Source organism: Pongo abelii, chromosome 11 (genome assembly GCF_028885655.2).
Source record: "Pongo abelii isolate AG06213 chromosome 11, NHGRI_mPonAbe1-v2.0_pri, whole genome shotgun sequence".
NCBI classification, from domain to species: Eukaryota; Metazoa; Chordata; class Mammalia; order Primates; family Hominidae; genus Pongo; species Pongo abelii.
In genome coordinates this window covers 43,965,533-43,989,007 of record NC_071996.2, presented here as the reverse complement: position 1 = coordinate 43,989,007, position 23,475 = coordinate 43,965,533, and the positions used below count along the sequence as shown (strand labels likewise).

The following is a 23,475-nucleotide window of genomic DNA, read 5'->3' as shown; positions in this document are numbered from 1 at the left end:
GATGAGCAATTTAACTGTATAATGTAGAATTTTTGAATTCTCATTTTTTAAAATTTAGAAATAAATACTAAATATTATCCACTAATTAGTTAAATCCCTTGCTATAAAATGAGAGTAATGAGCCAGACGCGATGGCTCACGTCTATAATCCTAGCACTTTGGGAGGCCAAGGCTGGCAGATCACCTGCGGTCGGGAGTTCGAGACCCGCTTGACCAACATGGAGAAACCTCATCTCTACTAAAAATACAAGATTAGCTGGGAGTAGTGATGCATGTCTGTAACCCCAGCTACTCGGGAGGCTGAGGCAGGAGAATTACTTGAACCTGGGAGGCAGAGGTTGCCATGAGCCGAGATGGTGCCATTGCACTCCAGCCTGGGCAACAAGATCAAAACAACACCTCAAAACAAACAAACAAACAAACAAAAAAAAAAACAAAGAGAGATAGTAATGAATAATATTTCATCTATATTTTTGGATCTACTTCTCCTCCCCCATCTTCTTTTCTTCTTTTCTTATTCCTCTAAAATCTTTTCCCCATTCTTTTATTTTCATATCAAACCCAAAAACTCAAAATTGTGAAAGAAATATCTCTGACAAAATTGTGGAAGGGACTATTTAATTTTCTGCTCCCCTCCTGCATAAAGTCCTGACTAAATCTAAATATTTAAATGTATTAAGGTTTTGATGAGTTTAGGAAAGTACTGAGATTTATCAATTATTATCCAAAACCCTTAATTTTGACATTCCTGAAGCAGTTCTATGATTAGTTTAATCTTATGTGTAGTTTAAGAGAATATATCGTAAGTTCATTCACATCTAGAAAATTCACTTAATGAATCAAGCCTTATGTAACACTGATGATAAAAGTTTGCCTGAATTCATCTCTGTATTTAATTCTAACTTTACTTCTCTGGTATCCTCTGTCTTATCAAGTCATTTAACTACAATAGGCAATGGTCAGAATTCGTCATTATTCATGTTAATTTTACAAAATGAAATAATGAAAATTGTTTTAAACTCATAAATATTAGTTTTCCCCTTTCCACGTAATTTTTATTTGCCAATTGAGAAAGAATTTTAAAACATTGTACTCAGTAACAATATGAGCATTGATGATCGTTATAAAGTATTACAGGCATATATAATTATATATGCATTCAATGTATGTAAAACATATGAGGGTTGGAGCTCACCAGGCCTGTATTACTGACTATAGAGACAATCTTAACATTTTACTTTCTCAAGTACAAATGCTGATGCAAATAAAAAGCATCATGCTATGGTTTAGCTGTTTTTGTTCTCCTGGGAATACATAGCCTTAGAGTTGAACAAATGAGAAATATACGTTTGTTTTTTTTTTTTTTTTATTAAAAGGTTAATGAAATTCTTCATGACTTTTTGGAAGAAAGTTCAGTTTGGGTTTCTGCCAATGTCTGGAAACTTTCCCAGTATGTCCAACTAACCTGAATGATACAAGCCACTTAAAAAAATCAATACTATAACTAAGACTTCAACCAAATGGGTTCTCAAAAGGTGTCTTCATTTAAATGAGTAAAAAAAAGAAAAAAACAAAACAGTGGTAAAAACAGAGTAAGAGAAAGGATTTCAGTGGTTAAGTATATTTAAATTTTGTATTTGTTATTCCACCATGAATGATTTGAACAGAAAATATTTCTATAAAATATGTATTAACATATTCAACGTATTTATGAAAAGTCAGAAAATTATTTTGACTCACTAAAATAACGCAGAAAAAATATACACTGTCATTTCCTTCTCATATCTAATATGTCTGTAATGAACTTCTAGAGAGAGAATAAAACCTGTATTGCTTCTTCTACATGCCATTTCTATTTAATTCATGGTTTAAGCAAATTAAAATGACTATTTTTTGAGAGATGCAGCCAGTCACGCCTTTTACAATTAACTTGTTAGAATAATCAATGTTATGTAATGGTTTCGTTAAAAGCTGTTCATAGAGAGGGACAGTGTATGTCACAAATTGCCTATTTGCTAATCTTCTTCACAACCCTTTTATGAATGTACAAAATATATTGACTTTAAAATCTAGCCAGCTATGGCTGGGCATGGTGACTCATGCCTGTAACAGGCTGAAGTGAGAAGATTGCTTGAGGCCATGAGTTCAAAACAAGCCTGAGTAACACAGCAATATCCCACCTCTACATTTTCTTTTTTAAATAGCTGGGCATGGTGGCATCTGCCTGTAATTCCAGCTACTCAGGAGGCCAAGGTGGGAACATTGCTTGAGTCCAGAAGTTCCAGGTTACAGTGAGCTGTGATTGCACCACTGCTCTCCAGCCTGGGTGACAGAGTGAGACCTTGTCTCTAAAAATAATAATAATAAATTTTAAAATAGCCAGTTATAAGTAGCATGAAATAATTATGTCAGACAATCATCAACATTAGCCCCTTTTAATCTGCTCATAGGATGGTTTTAGAGTGGGTGGATCATGTTCTCAACTTACGGTTCTATCAGAAGGTATTGCTTCCTTAAGAGATAAATAAAAGCTGTACCTCTGTGTTCTGCCAATTTCATCTCATGTCTCAAAAGAATCCAAGCATCTATCCTCTAATCTTATCTTGTGTTTCTAAAGAGACATTGCTGTTTTGCTACTCTTGTTGAACTAAGCTCCAGATAATTTGAATTCATTAATTTGCAAACTCACAGATTGTTAATAACTCATTTTTAATATGTGGTTGATTATTATACCTTTTTAAGAGACAGAAAATTTTCTAGTACATATTTAAATGAAACTAATCAGACAGGCAGATTACAATGCAAATTAATTGAATTGCAGAATCATCTTTAGCTTTTCTTCTCTTCCCTTCATCCAATCAAATATCCTTTCCTCCAGATCCTACCTCTTCAATACCTCTCATATGCATTGTTCATTTATTATTTTAACAAATATTTATCAAGCCCAATAATGTCCCAAGGTATAAGCTGGATGTAGGAATAAAATACGAAGTATTAGCTCCTCCTGTTGTTAAAGAGTTCATAGATTACTGTGTAAAACATATGAAAATGAATGAAAGTGCTAAGTACAGTAATAGAGGTAGGACAGTGTTTCAGCAAATAATGCCTATTCAAGATCAGGCCCTATGATTATAAAAAGCAGAAATTTCCTAAAAAGGCTCAAGAAAAGCAGGTTGAGGTGGGGAGTGGCATAAAGGTTTCAAATAACCAAATAGAGAAATCAAACAGGATAGGAAGCACTAACTCAGTAGAAATCAATAGGGCTCTAATAGGTGAGTTATTCTGTTCAATACAGCCTTGGGAGACCATAGCAGATAAAATCCTTGAATCTTCCCTATGAAGTTTTACTTTAATGCAACTCACTTGAACTCCATAAGTTTGTTTCTGCCTTGCTACCAATATATAATGTATTTTCCTCTTTATCTCTTAGTTCAAATTATGTAAGATGAAAAAATAACTGATGGGCAAGGCTCAGCCTCTGGATGGACTTCCTTAATTCAGTTCCCCACTTTAATCCTATCACATGAGGTGCAGAAGGGTGACATTTAGCCATCTAGGTCCATATATTCAGCAGCAGAGACTAAGGACAGGAGGATCAGGTAAGCTCAACACAACAAAACATACCCAGCACAATATCCTTGCCACTTTCACTGCTATTTCTATGGTTTAATTCTTACTGATAGACTATTGTAGTGGCAACCTGACTTACTTTCTGGATATAGAGACAGATCACAAACAGGTGGTCATGTAAATCATCCACATATTTTTATAGATGTTCTCATGGCACTTAGTTTTTATTTCTCTCAAAGTAATGCTTATTTATAACTCTGTCTATAATTAGGGAAACATGGGAGAAACTATGTTTCCCTGTATGTTCAATGAATGTTCAATAAATGAAGGAATAAGTGAATAATTGAGTAGTAAAAATGATTGACCTTGTCTTGCACATAAAAGGCATAAAACATTTGTTTGAAGTTGAAATAAATAGAACTTTCATTAGTTAATGAGCCCAAGGCAGAGGAATATCCAACTTTTATAGGAATCTGTGGAAGGAACTAGGATTCTCAGTTGCCTTTGCTGTAATCATTGTCACCACCAATTTGTAAAAGGATGACCATAAATTACTAGCGAGGAAAAAAAAAAAATAAAAGCACACCAGAGAAAGGACAATCATTTTCTGTTTAAGGGCAAGTTCTTTCTCCTTCCCCTCAGACTTCAAAATCTATACATGCCCATGAGAGCATGAATATTGATTCACGTATAGCAAACACTCAGGACTTTGCTTTGGACCTTTTGCAAGCACTGTTTTTCTGATTCTCATTGCAATAGGGCCACAGCATGTCTTCAGTTTCCTTCTTGAAGAATAGCCTAGATGTCCTATTAAACTGCTAATAAATAGCTTGTAGGTTCTTGTTTTATTTTGTGTTAAGCCTTAAAATAAAATAATTAGGATAGGAGAAAATACTGATGACTATTAAAGTTAATTACTTGTATACATGGGAGTTTTTATACCACTCTCTACTTTTTAGAGTGTTTAAAATTTTACATTGGAAAAGTAAAATAAAAAGTGACAAAAAGTAAACTTGGTATTAATTACATTTTTTAAAAGCCTAAAATTCCTTCTATTTGCCCTATCTTGTGAATCTGTCAGTATTGTAGAAGGATTTGCTTTGAACACTTATTACTGGATAACTCATTTTGTATTATCTGAAGAGAAAAATGCATATTCTCTTACCACAATCTTATGAGAAAAGACTAAGAAAATATTGGCTAAGTAAGGAAAGCATTGATAGATATGAGAAATCCAGAGAAAATTTTACAGAAATAAAAATCACCACATTGATCTCTGAAAATTACTTTAAAGGCTAGCATGCACCATTCTTTCCTGCAGTCCAGCTAATGACACCTCACCATATTAAAGTAGACCCCTGAAGTTGCACCCATGGAAATAAAAATGCTCACATAAGTTAGTCTTGTTTATTTTCCATAACACTTTGATTTACATAGCAACAGCACACACAGCAATTGACTTGATTTTTCTTCTCCCTAAACTTCTTGTGTTCGTGTATTTGTTTAACATTTATTGAAGATCTGAAGTTGTGTAAGGTTTTGTTCAATCACTAGAGATAGGTGTGTAAAAAATACACAGCTCTTGCCTTTACGAGCACACATTCCACTGGGAAGGCAGACACCCAAATGTAATCAAAATACAGTAAGCTATTTTATAGAGATATACCCCAATGATAAAATAAAATGAAATAAAAAGCGGGTCTGAATAATACTACCTGCAGGAGTTGCTGAAGGCATGGCAGATGGATTAATGTTTATGCAAGAACTTGAAGAGGAAGTCTGATTGCCCAAGCAGAGATCTGGGGAGAGGACTGCTCTTTGAATGAGGATTTGTAGGTACTGAAGAGGAGGGGAAAGAAGGCAGAAAAATTAGATAGTTACAATTGAAGAGCTTTAACAAAACAGTACTTATAAGTGGTACCGAATAAGGCAGCAGAAACAGTAAAGAGTGATTGTACACCAGAGATATATAAAGTGATTAATTTGAAAGTCTTAGTAACATACGAAACTAGAAGTCATAGATGGATGTTGGAAATCTTTTATGTGCGGGAAGCATTAAGGTGTTCCCTGGTATTTCCAAAACAATTTTTTAAAAAGAACTACACTTATAAATCTGAGGAATGTAAATAAATATTTCCTAGATATACATATTTTCATATGAATTTAATAATTGTTAGCCTTTGTATATCTATAAAATATCTTTCTATTGAATGACTAGTGTAAATTAAAGATCTCTCTTGAAAGAAAGTCAGGTATATGCAAATATTACAAGAAGAGAGAATTTTAAACTAATTGATAGCAGAGTGTCAGCAATTCTTAAAAGAGTAGGTATAGCCATGTATGAAAGTTACTGAGGAGATAATGGGGGTGGGGGAGTCAATATGATTATTGTTTTCATTGCCTAACATATTGAATTGTTCATGTAAAGTTTATGTCATTTTACATAGCTTTTTTTTCATTTTTTTTAATTTTTTTGAGACAGAGTCTCACCCTGTGGTCAGGCTGGAGTGCAGTGGTGCAATCTCAGCTCACTGCAACCTCCGCCTCCTGGGTTCAAGCGATTCTCCTGCCTCAGCCTCCCCAGTAGCTAGGATTACAGGCACACGCCACCACACTCAGCTAATTTTTGTATTTTTAGTAGATACAGGGTTTCACCATGTTGGCCAGGATGGTCTCAAACTCCTGACCTCGTGATCTGCCCACCTCGGCCTCCCAAAGTGCTGGGATTACAGGCATGAGCCACCATGCCCGGCCAGCATTTTTTTTACAATGAGGATTTGGGTGGCAGTTTGATTAACTTAAGAATAAAGATAGTCATCTTTTTTTCTATGACCTTAATATATTCTACGGAAGCTTGGATCTTCATTTGCTATTACTGTTTACAGGATTTATGCCATTAAAGTAAACCCAGCTATTACCAAATCTTATCCTAGGAATAAATGCTAAGACCTTACTTGAGAACCAATTTCGTATGTGGACTCAAATTTGTATCTCCCTGTTCTTTCTTTTTCTGAAACTTTTAAATGTCCTTCAAGGAAGTTAAGTGAGAGTTTCTGTTTCAAGTACCATCACTAGTTCAATTTTAATTTCTTATTTTATATTAGTATATCTATTGTAAACACAATATACTTACAGTCATGTAAATTGTTTTTAGAGACTAAAAAATTATTTTTGTAATTTCAAGAATTTTATTAAATATAAACTTTTTATAAATCATTTGGAAAATTTAGGCATAAAAATTGGTGGGCTAAATGTAAGAAATTCAGTTTCCTTCATTTCTCAACTCATATTGATCATCTATGAGTGTCAGGGCATTCGGGAAATATCAGTGAACAGAACAGACTAATATTCCTGCCCTTGTGTGGTTACATTCTAGTAGAGAGAAGGACATATACAATAAATGATGAATATCATGTATTAAACTGTTACAGTCTTGAAGCAGAACTACTTTAATTTATTTCTTGTCTCTTTCATTTACTATAAGCAGCAAAGAGAAATTAGGCTGTACTTAGCACACTTTACTTAGAAATATCCTCAAGTAAATATCTAAGTTTATCACTAACCGGTTTACATTCCTCTCCAAAGTAGAAATAATTCAGCCAAGTTCTCTGCTACTTTGTGACAAAGATGGCCTATCCTCCAGTTTCCAATACATGTTCTCATTTTCATGGGAGACTTCACTAGAAGGACCTCTAACGTACATATTTCTATCAACAGTCTTTTCAAAGCAATCTAGGCTCTTCCTATTAAATGATTCAAATCTCTTCCAGCCTCTACCCATTACCCAATTCCAAAGCCACTTCCAAGTTATTATACCAGGATGCAGGGTGTTCCAGAACCCCACATCCTGGTATAAAAATTTATATTAGTTTGCTAGGGCAGCCATAACAAAGTAGCACAAACTGGGTGGCTTAAAACAAGTGAAATTTATTCTCTCCCGGTTCTGGAGGCTGGAAGTCTGAAATCAGAGTGTCAGTTGCTGTAGATTCCTTCTGAGAGCTCTCAGAGTCAGTCTGTTCTATGCCTCTTCTTTACCTTTTGGTGAAGGCAAACAATCTTTGGCATTCCTTCATTTGTAGATGTATCACTCCAATTTCTGTCCCGGTCTACACATGGCATTCTACCTGTGTGTCTCTATGTTGTGTTTTCTTTGTGTGCATCTGCCTTTGTGTCTCAATCGCCTTCTTCTACCAGTCACACTGGTATTAAGGTCCACCCTAATGACCTCATTCTTAACTTGATTACATATGCAAAGACGATATTTCCAAATAAAGTCACATTCACAGGTACCAGGATTAGGAATTCAGCATATCTTCTTCAGAAATACTACTCAGTTCATCACATGACTAAATTAATAAAATGTATGGCATATTATAGATGGTGATGAGTATATACTCACTATATTTTCCCTTCCTCATTAGACTGAGGTTATTCTCATTTTACCAGAAAACTTGCAGTGAAATGGAATTTGTCAAAGTGTGTTCTGTGCAGCGCTGGTCTTACAAAATTTTGTGTAAGAAAAAGATTCCATAATCAAGTAGATTTGTTTTATGCAGCATTTACCTCCTTTCTCTATGTTTCACAGTGTCTACTAACCCATTCAGGATTCTGAAAATTCGAAAAAAAAGTAAACATTTTCTTTCTTTTTTTTTTTTTTTTTTGAGGCTGAGTTTTGCTCTTGTCGCCCAGGCTGGAGTGCAATGGCTAGATCTCGGTTCATGGCAATCTCCGCCTTCTGGGTGTAATCAATTCTCCTGCCTCAGCCTCCTGAGTAGCTGGGATTATAGGCACCTGCCACTACACCTGGCTAATTTTTGTATTTTTAGTAGAGATCGGGTTTCACCATTTTGGCCAGGCTGGTCTTGAACTCCCGACTTAAGGTGATCCACCTGCTTTGGCCTCCCAAAGTGCTGGGATTACAGGCATGAGCTGCCACACCCGGCAAAGTAAACATTTTCTAAAGGAATTTGACCATAGTATTCTTTTAGTCTTAACACTTTCTTCAAAACTAGTATATTACTTGAAAAATACTTAATGAAACCCTACAACAAAATCATAGATTTCTTCCTCCTCACTGGTTCTGAGACACGTTTGCGAAGGTTAGCCAAAATGGAAAGCAGAATTGACTCCAATGTAAAGTGTCCAGGTTGATTTCTTATTATTGATATGTGTTCAATAAGAGTACAGGTATACGCCGCTGTAGAGCTACCAGAGTGGAGTCCAGAATTATCAAAATCTATATCTCAAATCCATACGGATTAATTATTAAAATTTAATAAACAAGCAATAAAAATGTGAAAGTTCATGTAGCGGTGTGAAAATACAGGCTCATTAGGAGGCAGTGCAGGATTCTTACACAGATTTTTTAAATAAACAGTCACACAACTTTTGGGTCATTTCATGGTCACTTTCTAGAGGTCCCAGTAATACTGGCTGCTGTAGCGTCAATGACTACAGGACCTAAAACAGCTATAGTGTGCTCCTACATTCAAGGAAGTACTTACCAGAGAGAAAGGAGAATAAGCAGGTAGGCAGAAAAAAAAAGCCAAGAAATTTAACACGCAATTGTCACAAAAAGGGAGGATAAGGAGAGGAAGGCAGTAGACTTCCCTAAAAAACAAAAACAGGCCAGGTGCGGTGGCTCACGCCTATAATCCCAGCACTTTGGGAGGCCGAGCAGGTGGATCACGAGGTCAGGAGATCAAGACCATCCTGGCTAACACGGTGAAACCCAATCTCTACTAAAAATACAAAAACAAAAAATTAGCCGGGCGTGGTGGCACACACCTGTAGTCCCAGCTTCTCGGGAGGCTGAGGCAGGAAAATGGTGTGAACCAGGGAGGGAGAGCTTGCAGTGAGCCGAGATTGCACCACTGCACTCCAGCCTGGGTGACAGAGCGAGACGGTTTCTGTGTATACATAACCTTCTCACTATTGCCTTGGAAAAACTGAGTGATGCAAAGGCGAAAGAGAATTTACTGGGTTGAACCTATGGTACTCTCCCAGTGGTTGCCTATGGCATTAATGTGAAGAATCTTTCAGAAAATGGAACACTCTTTCTTTTACATATCACACATTACCGTGAAGCCTCTGGTAACTTTGGGTGTATTTCTACAAATTAGTCCAGGTGTCTCTGGTATTATTTACAAACATCCCAACTGCTTTGCAATATAATTCTTCTGAGTTTAAATATCAAGTGTTATTATAAATATTTACCCTGCACAGCTCTCTGCCTTCAGCTTATCTTGTGCCCACAACTCTACCTTATGTAGTTTAATTTTTAAAAGATAGAAAGAAAAGCATCCAGTGACATCTCTAATAGGGATTCCTGAAACCTGAAGCCTACTCTAAAGGCAGAAATAAGATCCCTGAAACATAGGCCACTACTTAGCCCACTTGATGAAGACACTTCAAGTCTCAGGACAATTGGTATAATGTTCCCAACTAAGCTTACTTGAACACTGAGTTTTCCTATTATGAAAGACAAACTTTGGAATCTTTTGATCCATAGTCAGACTTGTTTATCCATTGCACCAGTGGCTCACATCCTGGCTGACTAATTCTGAAGCAGTCATTTAATGAAGCTTTATTTGAGGGATATTAGAAGGTTTGTTGCTTGTGTCTCAAAAATCCAGCTTTCTATGCAAGCATACAGTTACAGGTAATAAAGCGCTACCCATTCTAGTTCCATACTTTCTTCATCCATTTTCCCGGGTAACCTAGGCTATGAACTACATTTTGAAAAGAAGGAATCATTAAAATGGCTGATAATTATCCAGAAGCTTACCAGTTTTACCAGTCTCTGAAGAAATTCCCATTAAATCGGGCTGTGTCCTATTTCCCCAAATAAAATGAGACCATACACCAGAGGCTTATCAGACCTTATCATTTCGAGGTCATTAATTAAGCATATTCTACTCCAGGTGAAAATGTTTCCCAGAACTCTCTCTTGCATTGCCATTTATTTTGTGTTAACCATTCTGCCTGGCATGGCTCCGCACCATATCTAGAGGCCATTTAAACAATATTAAGATAACAACATTAATTCACTGTTTTTCTGTTAATCATATAGAAGCAGATCAGCTTGTTATAAATAATGATCTTACCTTGCCTGAAGCTCAACTCTTAGCACTTGTTCTAATGCAAATCCCTCTCCTTTTGTACTAGCTGCAGAGTAATAGCATTTAAAGCTGCGCTCTTGTTTCTCAGGTTTCAATACTGTTGGGGAGAGAGGAAGTGGCTTCAATTTTAAATTTGAATAGGACTGCTTTCCAAAAAAATGTAAGGAGGAGGACACAACCTTTCTTGACTTGCTTTGATCAAAAGCATCATTTTTCTCCTTTCTCATGATGATTACTGGAATTGAGACTCAAATTAAGCAGCTTGTCTGACAGATGATGTAATGTGTCATAACTTTTCCTTATCTGCAAAATAAGTATATTGGGTTGGAAAGTCAAGAAGTTTTGTCAAGCTTTTGTTTACTTTCACATTTGGCTCACACTTACTACAGAGGAGATGTAGCTCCTTTAACTATGGGAAACCATAGTTAAAAGATTTCTGTCATTATTCTGTATGGAGTGTGTGAATTTCTCAAGCTGATGGAATAAAACAGGCAAATGTGCAATTGATTCTACCAGCTAGAGATCCTTCCTTGCTCACTTGTATAATTAGGCATGGCTTTTAAACAACTTTCTGCATCGCTCAGGGGGCTTTCAGGAACATAGGAGGTGGTGTTCCAGTAAGCTGGTGCTAATGCTGCAGCTTACTGCTAACCAGTTGCTCATCCAATCAAATTCAATCCAGTACAATGTATCTTTAAAAGAACTTCAAAATAATACAGTTATAATCTGAGGGTGAATTAAATAGGCAGCGTGTTCCTTATCTCAATGCTCCGTTTTTTCCTTATCTCAATGCTCAGGTTTTTCCTTCTCCGAATCATCAGCTTTGCATTCAACCAGCATTTGCCAAATGCCAACAACATACCTGTCATCATTCTGAATGTCAGAAAATCATGATGAAAAAGGCAGACTTGCTGCCTGACTTTGTGGAATTCCCAGCCAAATGGTGTAGAAATGACTAGGCATTTACAATCAAGTAAGAGTTACCACGAGGTTACGCGCAGGATGCAATGAGGTACCCATGAGGGGTACCTCATGGTAGAAAGGGCAGGGGAGGTTCTCAGGGAAAGTACTGGCTGACCTGACATAGAAAGATCTAAAGCTAAGCTCAGGAAAAGAGGTCAGAGAGTGGCAAGGGGGCTGTAGGTGGAGACAGCAATTTGAGCAAACAGCAGCTAAGAAAAGCATGGTATTCTGAGGGAAACACAGTTTACAATGCCTAGATCACAGTGAGCAAAAAGTAGTGGAAATAGGGTTTCTTGCTAGACTGTATCGAAGAAGAGGTTCATTGCTTTTTTGGACTGTCAATTTCAAAGTTAAGAGAGAGCTGCAAATAGTTGCATTAATTAGCCAAGAACACAATAATTACAAATACCTTCATATCAGCTACATGATACAATTCAAATGATCTGTCCCAAAATATCCCTGGTGTACAAATAAAAATTTCACCATTAGATATTGATTTATTTGGCATTTTAGTACTGTACTGTTATTGAACAGGACATACACTAGCTATATTTGAACATATCATTGAGTGTGAATTACTTTAACATATACTCTTTCTAATATTAAGATTAGATTGTGGAAAGACTAATAAAAGCAGGCAGAGAGGAATATTTAGGTAGAAGACATGTTAGGGGAATTGCTCAAGGGAAAGGCAGAGTTGTGTGGGCACCTGGAAGAAAATCATCATTAGAGGAAAAAAGGAGTCTGAAAGAAAAAGCGTTAGCTGACAAAAGCACTGGAGTGCCAGAGCTCGTTTTTGAACCATTCATGACAATCGATTGTTAAATTTTTATGAATTGTGAGTGCTGATTGTTAGTCATGATTTAAAAAGAAATAATATAAGCATACAATTAAATGAATTATATTAAAAAAATACTCAAAGATCATTACTTTCTAATTATTTTATTTCATTGACTTATTATCTTTGCTGATGGAGTTATTTAAGACTGTTGTAATTGCACATTAGTGTGAATGACCAACATGAAAATATTATGTTAGCAATAAAATAAAGTTACTGATAATTAGCAGATAGCAAGAGTACACTATGTCTAGGCATGGATTCTTATTTTCTTTAGAGGCTACGCCCCATGTTTTCTTTGGAGAACAGTCCTTACATTACTCTCTTAAAAGCAGAGAGTAATATGTGGAAACACTACGTAATAGTGTTCTCCTACACATCTCATGCCAATTATGTTGGTAACTTGAATTTGGCCTTATCAGGAATATTTATACCATAAAAATTAGCAAATAATAAATCTGGGTTTTATTGTTTTATTGATGGTCCATTGGTGACTTAAGATATTAGTGGATTTTTAAAAATGTTAAAAATATATATTGAATTTAAAATGATATCACTTCTCTAGATGCTACACTGTGAATAGCACAAAAAATTGAGAAAATAGACTTGCAGCATTAAAGAAGTGCTATCCAACTTAGCAAAGAAATCTCTCAGGTCATTGACAAACAGGTGAAATCTAAAATAAATTCGTTATTACATTTTGGTAAAATAAAATTATCAGCCGACGTTTATTTTGAACCCATCCACCTTCATCAATTACATAAATAAATTAGCTACAAATAAGAGTTTAGCAAAATCAACTGAAGCATTTTGTGAGAATCAACTGACCGTAGGGAATTTACAATAAAGTGTCCTATATATAGGGTTACTATTTGTTGTTAATGGGCCATATATCCTTTATGTCAGTAATACTTATAATAAATTAAGTGCCTATATATTTTTTCCATAAAGTTTGTTGTGAAACATTTACTGGAATACCAGTGAGTAACAATTAAAAAAAAGAAGTCATCTATTTTACAATTTTGCCCACATTTGGCCTTTGTATGAGGGTTATTTCCCATATAATTCCTGTGAACATACTCAGTATTTAGTGTTTTAACTTAATGTCATTGGACAATGGTGACCTGGATCTCTCAATACTCTGCTCACCATAGCAGATATTGGAGAAGCTATTCATGTGATAAGCTCTGGAAGATGAATTATTCATTTAATGTGACCTCGTATACTGTTGCTCCCATTACCACCAATCGTGTCTTTTCTGCTATTTGGAGCAGACATATGCTCTAGTTTTTGAAACGCTTCTCTAGGGAAAATTTGCCGAAAAACATGCGGTATATGGTATTGAATTTTATTAAACAAATTATTTCTTTTCTTTTTTTTTTTTTTTTGAGACGGAGTTTCACTCTTATTGCCCAGGCTGGAGTGAAATGGCATGATCTCAGCTCACTGCAAGCTCCACTTCCCGGGTTCAAGCGATTCTCCTGCCTCAGCCTCACAAGCAGCTGGGATTACAGGCATGCGCCACCACGCCCAGCTAATTTTGTATTTTTAGCAGAGACAGGGTTTCTCCATGTTGGTCAGTCTGGTCTCAAACTCCCTACCTCAGGTGATCCGCCCACCTTCGCCTCCCAAAGTGCTGGGATTACAGGTGTGAGCCACTGCGCCAGGCCTATTTCTTATTTATTTATTTAAGACAGTATCTCATTCTGTCACCCAGGCTGAAGGGCAGTGGCACGATTACAGTTCACTGCAGCCTTGATCTCCCAAGCTCAAGCGATCCCTCCTCCTCAGCCTCCCATGTAGCTGGGACTACAGATGTGCAACCATGCCCAACTATGTATTTTTTATTTTTAGTAGAGATGAGGTCTCACTATGTTGTCCAGGCTGATCTCGAACTCCTGAACTCAAACAATCAATCCTCCTGCCTCAGACTCCCAAAGTGCTGGGATTACAGGTGTGAGCCACCATGCTGGGCCTAAACAATTTATTTTTAATTGATCACTTTGTCTCTTCTTAACTGCAACTTTGGGGCAATATGTTGATGCTAGTGCAAATGTTTTAGAGGGATGGGAGAGCCAACTTACAGTGAAAATAAGATGAGGGGATGGGGTAGGGTGGAGACTGATCACTAAGAAAATAGGAATGCATCTCTAGAGATAGTGCATGGCTACTATCTGCTAGAGATCAGTAGCTTCTCTTTAATTATTGTTAGGTTACTGAAAGCTTAAGGATGTGTCAGGAAGCAGCCTGAGACTATTTGCTTTGGTCAGAGATGACTTTGACACAAACAGCTTTTACCAAAGTGAAAGGCATTGGCTGTTGTTTGTTTTAGTAGGAGTAATTTGCAACATGTTTTTGTATAACTCCTAATCCAGAGGTGGGTATGCACTCACTTATGTCTGTGTTTTGAGAAATGTTGAGAACTATTTTCTATGAATCTTTTTTTTTGGTCAAAGTAATGTGTAGTTAAAATTCACTATATTAAATTTCGTAAGGGTATGAATCAAATTCATGCTTTCCACTGAATACCTAGTGCTTAGGTATTCAACATGCTGGCCACACAGAAGGTACTCAAAACATATTTGTTGGAAGAAAAACAAGAAAGGAAGGAAGGGAGGGAGGGAGGGAGGAAAGGGATAAGGGAAAGTAATGTGTTATATAGAGTAACTTCAAAGGCATAAAACTCAGACATAATCTCACCAATAAAATGTAATAATGGCAATACTGTATTTTTAATATATTCCTCATATAGTTTGCTAGGACTGCCATAATAGAATACCAGAGACTGGGTGGCTTAAACAACAGAAGTTTATTTGCTCACAGTTCTGGAGGCTAGAAGTCCAAGATCAAGGTGTTGGCAGGGTTGGTTTCACCTGACACCTCTCTCCTTGGGTTGTATTCAGCTGGCTACTTGCTGTGTCTTCACATGGTCCTTCCTGTTTGCATACCCTTGATGTCTCCTTGCTCAAATTTCCTTTTCTTATAAGGACACCAGTCAGATTGTATTAAGGCCCATGCTAAAGGCCTCATTTAGACTTAATCACAATTTTAAAGACCTTATCTCTAAGCACAGTCACATGCTAAGGTACTGAGTTTAGGGCTTCAACACAGGAATTTTGGGGGAATACAATTAAATCCGTAACATTTTTTCCAGTTTAGTTTCCATGCTATTTTTCATTGCATAGTTGACATGAAACTTTTAAACATTGGTTTTTAGCTTAATGTTTTATATTAAATATTTTACTATCCCAACAAAGCTTTGCAAACACTAATATAAGACTTAAATAAATATTATTACCTGCATACATTTTTACCTGTTACTTCATTTGGACCCATAAATTATTTTCAGTGTTCAATCTGATAAATAATAACACAACATTTATCAATATTTGTTGAAAATTCATATGACCTTTTTAAGATTCTTGATGTTGCTCAGGGGTTCTTGAAATTAGAAATAATGTGGTCAATTTTATTTCCCAGGGAAGAGCATCATGGTGTGCTTAAAAGAGCTGAGATGAGAAAAGCATCTCTTGTCTAGCACGGACGTGTATGAAAGACATAAATTGCTTCAAACACGTACAAAGAGCCATTCATAGACTTTCAATTAAGTAATATCACGCCTGAAGGTTATTTATTTAGGCTCAATGTTTTTTTTTTTCTTTTGCATTTTATCATACTTAATTGGACTTTATAATAAAAATGAAAGCAGCTGAATGATAGAATGGCTTAAAGGAGAGAAAGACGGAAAGAAAAACATACGTAACAGACAATCTTTTGACATTGACTATGAGGCTAGAAAGGACAGGCCATATATCCTGTTTGATACTCAAGGAAAAAAAATACCACTTCTAACTTTGTGGCTGAGGTGACCTTTCCAAAGTCTTTCTTGGCAAATGGAAAGTGTATTTTCCTATTTAGCAGTAACAGCAGCAGAAAATGTGCTTGGCCTTTACCTGTGTGTTTATGGTGGCAGAGCCCAATGGATCACGTAATGGGCTGAGTATTAGGCTGCCAGTTCCAACCCAGCTCTAGGCCATTCTGCTTAAAGGGACCTGGCTTGAGGCCTGGAGTTCCAGATGGTCTTACCTGACTTAGCTAAAGAGGTATCAGCCCTTTAATGATCCCATAAACCTGAGAATATACAGAAGATTCAAATAGGACTTATATAATTCTGTCCCGTATTAACCATGATGAATCCACTCAAATAGGACCTTTTTAAAAAAATAAAAAATAAAAATAAAACTTAAATTAGGTGTCAGCATTTTTTTTTTTTTTTGTACAAGGCTAGATAATAAATATTTTAGGATTTGTGGGTCACATATGTCACCAGTCAATATTCTTCTTTGTTTTCTTCCTTTTTTTATACCCTTTAAAAATACAAAACCATTGTTATCTCAAGTGTCATACAAAACAGGCTGCAGGCTGGATTTGCTTGTGGTCCATAGTACTCTTTTGTTTGCCAATTTGCACGAATATATATAGCAAATCGAATGTGCTCCATAGTGATGCAGGATTTTTCTTGGTCACTTTGCCAGCCAGGAACCTCTGGCTGGCAACGTTCCCACCTGGGCCACCTTACATGCCGCAAGAGACTACCTGCCCACTCTGCCTGCCTGGGCTGTACCTGGCTTGTGCACCAGCTCAGGTCACAACTGGGCTGGCTGTACCCCAGCCCACCTGTGTTATAGCTTGTACCCATGTTCCAGGGTTCCCAAGTTCTTGTCTCGCATCTAAGGAGAAAGAGGATAGGCTGACAATTGAAGGCTGAGGAGGATGGGGAAGAGTTTTACTGAGTGACAGAACAGCTTTCGGTGGAGAAGGGATGCGGGCATGATCCCCCACCTGAAGTCAGGCAGATTCTCTCTCAGTGTGGCTGAGTCCAGGGCTTTTGTGGGCTCAGAATAGGGGAGTGTGTGCTGATTGGTTTTTGAGTATGCAAAAAAGGCTAAAACGAAGACACCACTCAAAGGTGGGCATGACAGTTTAAAACACCAGTTAGGGAAAGGTAGGTATTTGCAAAATAGGTGAAGGTTGAGGTATTTGCAAAATAGGTGAAGGTTGAGGATCAATCAGAAGAAAGTGTACCAAATAGGAAGACAGGTTCTTAAGCCAGTCCATGGATGTGACTTGTAGCTTGGTTTTCAGGCTTTAAACTGTCTTTGGCTTGGAGGTTGGGTTTCACTGGAGACCTGCCCCTCTCTGCCTAGGATTTGTCTGCCTCCTGCCTCTATCAATAGTAGTATTTTTAATCCCTTATTTTACCGTGTTTATCTTAAATTATATCCTGTGTACACAGAGCTTGCTTCATGAGGAGACCCAATTAGAGAATGCTCTGTTATAACATGACATAACATTTCACAAGTTTTGATATTAGATTATCTGTCTTATCTGACCAACCATTTTGTATGATTTATATAAAATTTATATAATAGTTTCATTATATAAAGATTTGCTGCTTTAGTAAATGGTATTCCCTGTTATAAAAAATGACATTTCCATGGACAATCTATCGACCATCCATTGATATACATTTCATACACAGAAGTTGTTTCTTAATTGTTTGTTTTGTTTTTGGTAGCTTTTCATACTTAAGTACAGGGTACAAAACTGTATTCATTTGAATCTTCTGTGAAGAATTAGGAAGATTTAATGCAATTGCATCCCTGGAATCTAGCCAGACTCCTAAGGCAATCTCCTTACAAAACTGAGTCTTAGAATCTATGACAATTGTTCATCAGAACTTCAATGTTAGGCCTTTTACTAAAGAAAATATCTTTAATTATAGTAGTATCCTCAGGAAGTTTTCTTCAGAATATGTTATATGGTTGCTCTTCTAGATGAGTTTTGAGAGAAGAAACTTACCTGAAGAGTACCTGATGAAAGATCTATCTTTTTAAGTAACTATGGTATACACAATTACAGACTTAAAGTAATAATACGGTAAGGTGTTGATTCACAGTATTTTACTTAAAAGCCTCAAATATGAACTTTTAAAGTAGAATGCATTACCTGCTGATCACTTATGATATTGCAACATTTATATATTAGCTACTAAATATATCAGTCCTGTAAAAGATATAAATGTGCTAAATTCTGAATGATCCCACTGTAACTTTTTGAGACAGAAAAATTCCCTATTATCTGTATCCCCTAATACAAGACTTGGGCAAGCTGTATTATGGAAATATGAACTGCCCCAGGAACATAAATCTCCAAGGAGAACAAGCACTTTTCGTGTAGATCGTAGGATTCACTGAAGGATTAGTAACTGCTTAACCTTTTACACAAACACATGCATACACACATACATATTCAACTGAGCCTGCTGTTGCTATTATAATTTAAAAAAAATTATTGACACAGCTTTTCTGTGAAATGATTGGCACCTGTAGGAGACCACTCGTTCATTTCTTGCCTTCCAATGTGAAAGGTGTAAATAATATCCTTGGATTGTATTCAATTAATTTACTTGCTTGAGTCAGCTACTGAGTTGCTTCCAGGAATCTAAGAGTGACACAGCTATGCTTAACTTTAATTCAGGCCAATCATAAGCCGTCACATTCAATCTAGTTTATTTTGTGTCTTTTATGAGGAAAAGAATCATTAATTTTCTGGAATATGTGACACAATTAGGTAAATCTCAGTTTAACAATGCATTTTAAATACATTAAAATCAATGAGATAATCTGTATTCAATACTTGTTACATACAAATTTCTCAAGAAACATTTACTGGCATTTTATCTACACAAAAAGAGGTAAGATTAACATCAACCAGTTAGTTATGAGGACTGTCCAACCTCATGTTAATCTCTAATTGTTTATGTTGTCACCTGTGGATTGGATGCAAAAATTATCTTTTAAAGAAGTAAAAACAGTTAATGTGGGAATATTTATAGGTTTAGGTCCTGCCCATTATTCTTTTGAACTTGGGGATATTAGAAGAAAGCAATGTATCCTGGCAAGCAGAGGAGAATCGAACAGGTACAGAGCCCAAAGGATTGTCTGAAGAAGGATTTTTTAGGGAGTTTAGAGTGAAAGAGATATATTTTGAGAACAGCTGCTTTAAAAGAGATGAAGAAACAGATTTCAGGAACTTAGCAATACATAGTGAATAGGATCCCCCCTCTTTATAATATTTTGAGAGGATTATGAAATGTTTAAATTACTTTCTAAATGTTGTTTAAATTACTTTTTAAATATCTTTGCCTGTTTGAGTTGAGCCAACATAGGACTGTGAGGATCTTTGACTAATTAACTATATGTGGATTAAATTTTGAGAGCCAGCCTTTAAGTTTCAGTACTCAGCTGTACTTCAGACAAAAATCAATACCCCAAAAACATATTTTCATGCTGGTTACAACCAGATTTGTGATGCAAAGAGTAAAGATTTACCCTACAAAATGTTTATGGTTCTCAGAATACTACTGTGGAGAGAAGCACTGAAGACTATTCAGAGACCTAATAGGGTTCCTTATGAAATTGAAAACCAGAAAGTTGTTTCTAATTCAACTTCCACGGACAAAGGCATTCTTAAATTGGAGCGCTTGGTGGATGATAGAGGGTATGGTAGCTATGTTTAGGCTAATTCAAGTCATTTGCTCTGCTCCAGTGACAGAGATTTCCCTGGGAATTTGGCTGTTACTCTGAGTAGGACTGCTGACACCAGGTATTTGCCATTAGAAACTTGAGAAATGTGGGTGCAGTTTCTTGTGGAGGCTTAAGAAAATAGTGCTAAGGCCAGGCACGGTGGCTCACGCCTGTAATCCCAGCACTTTGGGAAGCCAAGTGGGCAGATCACTTGAGATCATTAGTTCAAAACCAGCCTGGCCAACATGGTGAAACCCTGTCTCTATTAAAAATACAAAAATTAGAGGTTGAGGCACAAGAATGGCTTAAATCTGGGAGGCAGAGTTTGCAGTGAGACGAGATCGCTTTATTGCACTCCAGCCTGGGTGACAGAGTGGGAATCTGTCAGGAAGGAAGGAAAAAAAAGGAAGGAAGGAAGGAAGGAAGGAAGGAGTGCTAAAATACAGGTTAAATCATGCTACTAATATAGTCTAGAAGTGGCAAGTATTAAAAGGTAGAAAAATACATCAAGGTGAAGGCCTACAGTTAACATTAGTATTGTTTGTGGTCTAAAAGTCACCTGATTTTTGTTTGTATTACAACATGCTTCATTGGCCTAGAAACTGTAGGCGGCAAGTGATTTGTCTGCATTCATATGTTGAATCCATAATTGCACATCAACAAGATATGGTACTTATAGGTAAAATACGGAGAGATTTCAACAGTGGCAATCTGCCAGGAGAAGATGTAGCACAGTTTGCAGAAACATCTGATGTGGCTAGAGGCATTTCATGTGCTGTTATTAAGATAGATAGATAGATAGATAGATAGATACTGACAGACAGACAGATACTATATCTTTAGGATCTATTTTAAACTTAAAGGCTTCCTGAGTTTGCAGTATTGTGAAGCTGATCAATGTTGTGCCAAAAAATGGGGACAACATTGTAGTACTTTGGAAATAAAACTAAGACTAAATTACAGAGCTCATACTTAAGGAAGGAGGATAGACTCCAAGTGCCTGTATAGATATAGGTGTGCTTGTCTCTTAATCTTGGGTTACTTACAAAACAGATCCTGATTAATGTGGATATATGGACACCTCAACCTTAATCAGGAGATGCCAGCAGCTGACCCCAGGTTTTGTTTGGATGCCAACTAAACCACTTCCTTGTGACAGCACTGAACACAAGAGGGACTGGTGTGACTGCCTGGACTCCTGTGTCTCAGAATTTTGTAGGCACAAGTACAAAACAGGGGTAGACATAGCTCTGTGTTTGTAAAGGGCCATCTAGTTGCACCCTGAATCCATAAGGAAAAGAATCCAATGAATAAAGAAATTTTTCTTATTTTATGGGCAGAGACCCTGCTATTAGGTGCTGTGGTAGGTAGCACACATTGACTTTTCCTGCTCAGCAAAGTCAGAAACATGAGGGTTGGCTCTGAATCTAATGGTGGTTAAATTTGCAGTTCATTCAGATTACAGCTTCTAGTTCACCCGTTCACTTTAAACCATGATGCCAACAGATACTCACCTGCATCATCACTCGCAACTCACCATCCCCTCCTCTTCCCAGTACTACCACCACCATTACTCTAGGACCCAATCCTTTAGAAAAAGTGTATTGTGCTCTACTTCGTGGAATACAATAAATCTCTGACCAGCGTTTCCCAACTTTATGTATTGTGTATTAGATTCACTTGGGAAGGTTTTTAAAATTGTCTGGTTCCCACTCCAGAGACAGGCATGATTGGTCTGGAGCGGGATTTGGGTATTGTATTTTTTTTAAAAAAAGCTCTCCAGGTGATTTCAAGGCACAAGTAAGACTGCTCTAAACAAAGCACTTAAATGGAGGTAGGAGGAGTATTGTGGTTACAAAGGGAATTGATCACTGTTTATACCTTTTTCACCACCTCTATCTTCTACCTACTCGCTTTCACTTATTGTGATGTTGATCAGCGTACTGAATGGTGTAGGAAATTAGAGATGATAGAAAAGGGAGATTGATTTACATTTGAATGAGAAAACTGCCACTAAGGAGCAATAATAAATACAGTGAAAGGTGTGGGTGTGTGTGGAGCAGGCAGGGAGTGAGTGGAGGCAGAAAATACCATCACCCAAGTGGCCCAAGTGAGAAAGGAAAAGCTTAGATAAAAGAGAGACAGTGTGGGGACATGTGTAGGCATATGGGTTAAAGGGAGATTAGAAAGTCAGGTTTCAAGAGGGTTAACTTTGTTTTATAAATTGAATTTTTCTTAGTTGTTTCTGAGAAAACAGGAAAAAATTAAATTGCTATTTGAGTGTTTTTGATAATCTTGTTTCTTTAAATAAGGCACAGATCTAACATGGAGACATAATGTAGTTCATCTTTATGCCCTTTATATCATTGTCACATTTTTCTCTGGATCAAATTGTACATATCGAAAAATAGGAGGTTCAAATAAAGTATTAAAAAACTTCAATCGATCCATGCATTCTGATAGTAATTGTTGCAAGTTCCAGCCATGGTTACCCTACAGTTTTAAATGATAATTAATTTGAAATAAAATTTAATGTTCAAGTTTCACACTTCCTGCAGTGGCTGGGGGTTAGATTTTATTACACAGAAGGAAGCTTTTGGATCTGGACATCCTAAAATCTGCCTTATCAAGATAACCAGTAGGAAAATCCCTTTCTGAAGCAAAAGAAGCTATATATCTGAAATGAGATAGATAACCAAAATGTTGAAGAGGGAAATTAAAAAAGCCAAATGAAGAAATAGAATTTTTTTTCATGAGCACTACCTCTAATCTGTTTTTCAATTTCCCAGACCAATTTGGCAGTAACACAGTAGCTGTGAACAAAAGTGATATGACTGCTTGAGTTGCTGATTGCAAAGAGACAAAATGCAGCCCTCTGTGGAGCTGATCTGAAATAGCGACTTTCCAAAATTGGAGCACTTGACAGGAAAGTTAAAGGCGGGCAGGAATTGAGCAAAATAAAAGCAAGTCAATTTTTTTATAGACTTGGCTTCCCTTTGTATTTGAGAGGGCCACAGTCAGAAGGGCTATTTCTGGTGTGGCTATCATATTTGATGTTATCTGATCAGCAGTCTTTTAGCTGAGTTTCTACTTCTGGATTTGCCACCACTTTTCACCTTCTTTGTGGTGTTGTTCCTACTTAAAAGAAATTGTGTCATGGAGCTTTCTCTGGGTTCTGTACACTCCTATATGGCACAGAGTCTCATTTCATCTGTATTTCCATCAATCAACCATATTTATATTGAACTCACTGTTTGCACATGTATCAGACCTCAGTAGTAGTCTCAGGTTGTAAAGAAATATAAGTTCATTAGTCAATTATTTCTGCAATTTTCTGCTAAAATCTCAATTGTTGAGATTATTTTGAAAGCATACCATAGAGATAGCTGAGTTA

General features: G+C 36.7%; 1 protein-coding gene and 1 long non-coding RNA gene across 5 annotated transcripts in view; one reads left to right on the top strand and one right to left on the bottom strand.

Moving 5' to 3' along the window:
- Positions 1–10,789, bottom strand: part of LOC112132360 (uncharacterized) — a 43,993-nt gene extending 33,204 nt beyond the window's left edge. For 3 of the 4 annotated variants that reach the window (XR_002914164.3, XR_008522763.2, XR_008522761.2), the window contains exons 1-2: positions 10,677–10,780; positions 5,286–5,409 (exon numbers count right to left, since the gene is read on the bottom strand). This is a non-coding gene — a long non-coding RNA (uncharacterized LOC112132360). Of the gene's footprint in view, positions 1–5,285; positions 5,410–10,676 lie in introns of all 4 variants that reach the window. The other variant, XR_008522762.2, reaches the window with a different exon arrangement.
- LRP1B (LDL receptor related protein 1B) overlaps positions 1–23,475 on the top strand; it is a 1,899,171-nt gene that overhangs the window by 513,270 nt on the left and 1,362,426 nt on the right. The gene's annotated exons all lie outside the window — the stretch shown is intronic.